The sequence below is a fragment of the Prionailurus bengalensis genome, chromosome B3 (assembly GCF_016509475.1).
Source record: "Prionailurus bengalensis isolate Pbe53 chromosome B3, Fcat_Pben_1.1_paternal_pri, whole genome shotgun sequence".
Lineage (NCBI taxonomy): Eukaryota > Metazoa > Chordata > Mammalia > Carnivora > Felidae > Prionailurus > Prionailurus bengalensis.
Genome location: NC_057355.1, coordinates 16,832,346 through 16,840,703, shown reverse-complemented (window position 1 = coordinate 16,840,703; position 8,358 = coordinate 16,832,346).

Below are 8,358 nucleotides of genomic sequence, written 5' to 3'. Positions count from 1 at the left end.
GTGGGGGTACTTGAGTGGCTCAGTTAAGCGTCTGACTTTGGCTCAGGCCATGATTTCACAGCTCATGAGTTTGAGCCCGGCATCAGGCTCTTTGCTGACATTTCAGAGCCTGGAGCCTGGAGCCTGCTTCAGATTCTGTTTCTGGCTCTCTCTGCCCCTCCCCAGCTCACACTCTCACTCTCTCTCTCTCTCTTTCTCTCTCTCAAATATAAATAAAAAAACCATTTAAAAATTAAAAAAAAAAAGATGTAGAGTGTAACTAATGCTCTCCTGTTTCCCTCCTGTGAGCCACTCCCCACCCAGCTTCACATTCCACAGCTTTTCCTTCATGGATTATTTGACCCCTAGACATGGGAGACCTGTATAATTTTGATCATTTGAAGCCTATGAGTAATGTTTGGTACTTACTCGGTGCTGTGTTGGCCCCAGTCACCCATTGCACTTTACTTCCGATCATGCTGAATGAAATGGTGGTATTATAGCTATCGTTTTGCAGTTGTGCTCTGCAGTTTATAAGCTGACTGCTGCGTGTTCTCCCTACGGGTTATTTTGAACAATGAAAATCCACTTCAGGGGCCACCTGGCTGACGCAGTGGTTAATTGTCCAACTCTCGATTTTGGCTCGGGTCGTGATCTTGCAGTTTGTGGGATCAAGCCCTGCGTTGGGCTCTGCGCTGATAGTGAGGAACCTGCTTGGGATCCTCTCTCTCCCTCTCTGTCTGCCCCTCCCCACTCACACTCTCTCTATCTCAAAAGAAATGAATAAACATTAAAAAAAATCAACTTCAGAAGGCCTCATCTGTAAAACAGAGATTAGCATAAATCTGACAGAAAAGTCCAAGAAAACATTCAGCGTGATGGGAAGGCTAATATCCCACCTCTGCAAACTTCGTCATATCTACATTTTTCTGCAATGGTCCAATCTCGACACTCCTTGCTGTCCAGGCCTGAAACACATTCACTGGGCGTAATACCCAGATTCCTCCTTTGAACCACTAAATTGTGTCACCTGGTCTATTTGGGGGTCTGACCAGTCTATAAAGGGTCTGTCTGTGTCAGTGTCCATCAGAGGTTCCCCCAGGAGACCAGGGGGAGAGAGTTTGGGCTTTTGTGAGTGGTAGACACAATTCTGAACTTGATGCTGGGAATCGGAAGTCTGGTAACTAATCTTGCCACCCCCTGGTTTAATGATCTTGGGCGTGTCACGTGACCTTTCCAGGCCTCCATATTTTTCCTCTTTAGGGTCATTGTGAGGATTAGAAGATGACCCATGAAAGTGAACATGGCATCAGACCTGTCCCTGAATGGATGGTAACTGTATCCCTATTTACATACCCTGTATGGGCCTCAGTTTTCTCATATGTGCACCAGGGATCATCATTTCTGCTCGACCAACTTTTCGGAGGTGATGTCAGAATGAAACAAAACTCTGCCCAGGGAAGTGTTTTGCAGGAGACGGTACAGCATCACTCATGTTCTGTGTCTTGGGTGCTCGATTTCCAGAATCCCACACAGTTCAGGGGGCTTTGGCCTGACAGGTGTGCATGTTAGTTAAAGAGAATGCTTCTGCTTTGTGGAGGCTGCTCCTTTCCCAATTCCTCTTGGTGGCTGGAAGATTGTTGGCTGCACAGTCTGGATGCAGAGAACCTTGTCCAAGATGAGAACCAACCGAGCTGGGTCGTGGCTCCCAGCCTCTCCTTTTTGAGTCAAAGAATAAATGATGAATCATTTGAGGCAAAGGAAAAATGATGAATCCCCATGCAGTGCCTTAAGAGACTAGCCTTTGTTTAGCCTTGGTGCTGTCTGTGTGTCTACAGGGGTTCCTTCTCCATTCTTGGGTGCGTGTGACTTTTGGAGAGGGACAGGAAAGGAGATGGGGTGGGGCAGTCAGGGGCCACAGGGCCTGCCTTGGGAAGGTGTGGCGTGTGGAGCAAATGCATGGGCCACATCATCTTGGGAGGAGTTTGCCAAGAATGTGTCTTTACACCTTCCTAGCTGTGAATCTTGAGAAAATTACTCTTTGATCCCTGGTTTCCCCTGTTTCCGATTTGGGCAGCCATGTCTACCCAGCGTGCTTGTTGTTGGAATTAAATCTGAAACCGTATGTGGATGAAGTTGAAAGCCGTTTTTGTAAACTTCAAAGTACCAGCCTGGTTAACATGCTTCGTCGTCGTCTTCGTCAAGGTCCTAAGGAGGAGGCGCAAGGGAATTATCCTCGCCTTTCTGTCTGCCTAGGCAAAATCCAGACCTGCTTATGGGTCAAGAGAGCCAAGTTCCGAGAAGCAGTCCTTGGAAAGGAAGCTGTTGGCAGCTGACTAATTACCAGGGAGGAAAACAAAAATTTGCAATGTTGTTGCAAAGGATGGGGTCCAGGGTCTTGCTGTGTGGGGGTGCAGAGGGGTGAGACCTCTGAGGAGCCTGTGAGGTCCAGAGGCTTCTCCAGAATGAATGCTCAGGGACTTCTGCACCTGGGTAAATCAACCAAGCACTGTGTTGTTAATGTCGGTAAAGTTATTTTTGTACCTTGTGCCTATGTACTTACTTCAATCTACAGAGAAAACGAGGGATCCCAATGCCTGAAGGAAAAAATGGTTCTGTAATCTATGAAGTCAAATCACAGTTGATAGCAGAAAGTGACATGAAATGGGAATTAGGAGAAATTAAGTTGCAAGGTATAGATTTCGTCCGACTAAATTAGAGGCAAGAAATACCTGCTTCTCTCTTAGGGCCCACGCTCCAAATAAAACGGATGCTTGTTGGGGTGTGTGGTTTCTTGTTGGCCGCACTCTCATGTGTCAGGTACGGCGGGCCACAGGGTGAGCATCAGGATGGAAATAATAATTATTTTTTTCCAGCAATGTCTTCTCCAGCTTCAAAGAGAGAGGCCTCTCTCCTTGCGCATGCAAATATCAATTTGGGAACTGAGGAAGGTAATTTTCACATGCAAATGCATGTAAGTTGAAATGAGCAGAGGCAATGAACAGACTGTTAAAGAAACACAGGCTTCCTTGTCTTCCGGTACAAAGGAGCAAAGGGCTGGAGAGAAGCAGTGACTTCTTGAAGGAGGAGAGGTACGTACCTAGTGAGTTTCTATGCTCACCTCCCATGAACGCGTCTCTGTTTCCATGGAGCTTTCCAAGAAGTGCTTTATTGAAGTGTTTGTGTAAAGCGTTTTATTATTTTCTTGGCAGAAAATACGGGCCATCCACTGTGAAGTGAAATATGTGAGTGTGGAGTCCCAAATGATGTCAGGACCTACTCGTCTGCCTCCTGGCTGCGTGGCCTCATCACAGGGTGCTGTCGGGATCAATGGGAGTCCACTGTGAGGTCCCAAGGGGACTGCGGTGGACCACAAGCCACAAGCCCAAGGGAGAAGCAACAGGTGCCACTGCATTTTCTAAAACATCACTTTCTATGCTAATCCCTCATCCAAGCATCTCTCGTAGGGCTCTCCCTTCCCAAGTCACACCAAGACTCTGGAGTCCACGGATAACAGGGAGCTGTCTGCCACCAGAGTCTGAGAATGCCTTCTGGCCCAGAACCTCTGCCATTCCAAGCCATCCTTGGAACACTGGAACTTTCCCAAGCTGCCAGAGCCCTGTGTGCCTAGATGAACCTCAGTCACTCTTTCTTTTGCTTGCGCTGGTTTGCAGAACAAAAGGAGCTCTTCCGTCCTCCTCCCCTTCCACACGTATACTGTTCTCCCCACCACCCACCAGCTTCGGCCAGGAAATCCTTTTTTTACACTTTGATGTGTCTGATCAAGACACTGCTATTTCCGAATCTCTCCCCGGGATCCTTTGGGGGACAGATGCCTGGAAGCCTCACAGGAAGACTCTGCCTTTGCCCTGTCCAGTTCCTCCCCGGGCACTGTGAGCATAGGCTAGTTATCTGCTGGACCACCAGAGGGATGGGAAAGGCAAGAAGAAATTAATTAACATTCCACCATAACCTGATGCACCTTCGTATGTGTGGAGAGTCATTGCCCACGTAATGAGGGTAACTGCTCTTGCTTATTTGCCATCCTTGAACAGATAGTTAAAAGACTCCCCCTGACCCCTTCTTTCTTTCTTTTTTCAAATAACAGTCAACTGTGCTAAGTCACACATTAAAATAATAACAGATTGAACATGGTAGGAATACTTTGTCAACTCCAAAATGTAAAGAATCATACAACATCACCTTTTTTTCCAACCCTGACCCTTTTAACTCTGTGATTCTCTGAGTCTGTAAAGAAGGAACAACCGATCCCTACTCTGGCCCTCTGACACCTCTACTTAGCATCTTCAAAAGTTTCGGCGGTGCCATTTTGAATGGACTCATGCACAAGGGGTTTTAAATGTACATTCCAACAAAATGTCATGGTAATCTTAGGGAAGGGCTATTGAGAAATATACCCCTGCAACATTTCCCACATCTTCTTCTTTTGGTAGCCTAAAAATAGCCAAGAGGATTTCACTAGAATATTGAAAACTCTGACCACAGCAGAAAGAACAGAAATTGAATGAGAAGATGTCTAATCTCTGCGCAGGGGCAGAAGGGTCTCTCTCATTTTGTGCTTTGTCACCCATGACCACTAAAGCCGTTGCCAACTGCCAAACCCTTAGCATTGGTGAGGAGACATGTGACAAGTCGAAGCTAGTTTTCTCTTGTAGAGAAAGAAACTGTTGTTTCCTTTTCTCCCCCCCCCCCCCCCACCCCAAAGTTATTCCAATACAAGACCCTCCTAGTAACACTCAAAGCTCAGTGGCCATCAGGAAGCTGCTTGGCTAAGCTGCTTGGACCTTGTCCCAGGGAGGTCAGCCCATCTTGGTTTGGCTTTGTAGGAGTTTCTGAGCTCAGAGATTTTGGTAATCTCACAGACCTTTCTATTGATAAAAGGAGGCTTCGGGTGACAGAAGCCTAGCTGGACATCGGGTCAACTGACTTCTAGCTGTGACCCCAGCATTGACCAGCTGTATAACTGGGAGAAGCCTTTAGCGTCTCTAGCCCAGTTTTTCATAGGTGAAAAGTGAGTTTATATAGATGCCACAAGCCCTTTGGATTTCACTTTCAGTGGTCTTTCAGTCAAAAGAACACGATACAAGGGAAGATGGAGTAAATGTACTGTTTCTATTCCTCCACTAAGTCTGCTAAATACTTTGGATGCTATATATGAAACATAAGATGACCCCAAAAGGTGGAGAAAAGGGCATTTCAGCTAAGGACTTTGAGACCTAAGGAATGACTTGTTGGTGAGCTCTCTGGGTTTTCTTTTTGCCTCAAACATTCCATAGTTGGAGCTGAAGATGCCAGTCACCTGGAAATGCAGAGGGAATAGAAAAGAAAAAAACTTCAAGAAAAGCCTAAGGACCAGGAAATAAGCAGCCTAGTAAGACAAAAGATTTTCTGACAATAACCACTCTTCTTCACCCAAACATCATGGGAAAAACTACAATTCCACTCTTAGCTACACCAGCAAAGACTAGATGGGGAGTGGACTTCCACACTTGCAAAGCTCTAGTGAGGTACCCCGACAGCCCCTCATGGTGGTGTCAGAAAAGGCCCAAATAGAGAGCCAGGACTTTCATCCCCTGTGGTAATGATCTCCCACCCCATCACAGTGTCAGTGGACACCGTATGGGGAGCTAGAACTCCCATTTCCCACTTAGCAGTTGTGATGGGCCCTCCCCACCTTGTGTGTCAGCACAGGCCAAGTGAAGAACTTGGACTTATATCTTGCCTGGTGGTAACAAGATAAACCAATCTTTCTCTTGCCAAACTGAAATCAAAGAAAACCAGCTAAGGTGGAAGGTTGAAATAAAACCCAGAGTCTCAGGACTAATACAGAATGCCCAGAGCTCAATAGAAAAATCACTTGTCATACCAAGAACCAAGAATTTCTCAAGTTGAATGGGAAAAGAAGCAATCAATAGATGACAACAACAAGATGACAGAGATATTGGAATTTTCAAAAAATTTTTAAGGGATCACAATTTTAATAATTATGAACATACTCGAAATTAAAAAAAACATAGAAAGCCTCAGGAAAGAAATAGAAACTCTCAATTGAGAAATAGAAGATATAAAGAGGAACCAAATGGAAATTGTAAGGATGAACAATACAATTAATTGAAATAAAAATCTCAGTGGAGGGATTCAACAGCAGAACAGAGGGGACAGAGGCATAAGTGAACTGGAAGATAGAAAACTAAAAATTATGCAATCTAAGCAACTGTGATAGAAAATAAACCTTAGGGGCGCCTGGGTGGCGCAGTCGGTTGAGCGTCCGACTTCAGCCAGGTCATGATCTCGCGGTCCGTGAGTTCGAGCCCCGCGTCAGGCCCTGGGCTGATGGCTCGGAGCCTGGAGCCTGCTTCCGATTCTGTGTCTCCCTCTCTCTCTGCCCCTCCCCCGTTCATGCTCTGTCTCTCTCTGTCCCAAAAATAAATAAAACGTTAAAAAAAAAATAAACCTTAAAGAATTGAAAAAGAACAGAGCTTCTGGGATCTGTGGGATTATAACAAAAGATCAAACATTTGTGTTATGTGTAATGGAAATCCAGGAAAGAGAAGAAAAAAAAGGTAGGACTGAAAAAGTACTGTAAGAAATGTTGCCTAGAACCTACAGATCCAAGAAGCTGGGGGGAAAAAAACATTTAAAAAAATCCAGAATAGGACAAACCTAAATAAATCTACACTAAGACACAAAATTAAACATGTGAAAACTAAAGGCAAAGAACAATCTTGAAAGCAGCCAAAGAAAAATGACACATTGTCTATAAGAGAAAAACCAGTAGAATAACAGTGGATTTCTCACAAAAACCATGGAGGCCAGAAAGAAGTGGCACAATATAGGGCTGAATGAGAAGAATTATCATCCCATAATCATATACCTGGCTGAAATATCCTTCAAGAATGAAGAGAAAGATCAGAAGTAAACTAAAATAATATTTCTTTTTTAATGTTTATTTCATTTTGAGAGAGAGAGCAGGGGAGGGGCAGAGAGAGAGGGGGGGACACAGAATCTGAAGGAGGCTCCAGGCTCTGAGCTATCAGCACAGAGCCTGACATGGTACTTGAACTTGCAAATGGTGAGATCATGACCTGAGCTGAGGTCAGATGCTTAACTGACTGAGCCACCCAGGTGTCCCTAAAATAATCTTTCACCAGCAGATCTACTCTAAAGGAAAGACTAAAAGAAGTTCTTTACATAGAATGGAAATGATAAAAGAAGGAAACTTGGAACATCAAGGATGAATAAAGAACACAATAAACAAAACTATAGTAAATACCATAAACTTTTCTTCTTCTCTTAAGTATTCTAAATTAAGTTTGATAGTTGAAACAAAAATTAAACACTGTTTGAAATTATTCTAAATTCTTCTAGAAAAAATTACTTAAGGTGATTATGTTATATATAGCAGAGATTAAAAATACATAAAGGGATGTAAGTCTCTATGCTTCCCTGAAACTAACAAAATGACTGTGATAAGCCATATGTATATAATACCTACAGCAACGATTTAAACAACTATACAAAGAAACACAGTAAAAAAAAAATCAGTACAGATACGTTAAAGTTGAATTCTAAAACAAGTTGGTTCAAATAACTCACAGCAATTCAGAGAACAGAAAACATAAAAAAAACTGAGAGAACAAGCAGAAAACAAAAAAAATATTAAGTGGTAGATTTAAGCAGTAATTACATTAACTATAAGTGGTATAAATATGTCAACTAAAAGACATAGATTGGCAGAATGAATTAGAAAAGATGGCCTAACTGTATGGTGTTTATAAGAAACTCACTTCAAATATGATGACATAGGTAGGATGAAAGCAAAAGGATGAAAAAAGATGTATCATGCAAACATTGATACCCAAAATGAAGAACTGGCTATCAGATAAAGTTGACCTCAAAGAAAAGAAAATTATCAGAAATGGAGGACTCTGTAGAATGAAAGATGGGTCAGTCCACAAAGAAGACATAGCAGTCTTAAATGTGTTTGTATGTGCACCAGATAACAAATCTGCAAAGTATGTAAACAAAAGCTGACCAAGAAACCAGCACATTATATTCAGGAGAACATGTTCCAAGTTTGACCATATCTTGGGCCACAAAACAAGCTTCAACAAATGTAAAAGAATTGAAATCATACAGTGTGTTCTCTGACCACAGTGGAATCAAAGTAGAACTCAATGATAGAAATGAAACAGGAGGGGCGCCTGGGTGGCGCAGTCGGTTAAGCGTCGACTTCAGCCAGGTCACGATCTCGCGGTCCGTGGGTTCGAGCCCCGCGTCGGGCTCTGGGCTGATGGCTCAGAGCCTGGAGCCTGTTTCCGATTCCGTGTCTCCCTCTCTCTCTGCCCCTCCCCCGTT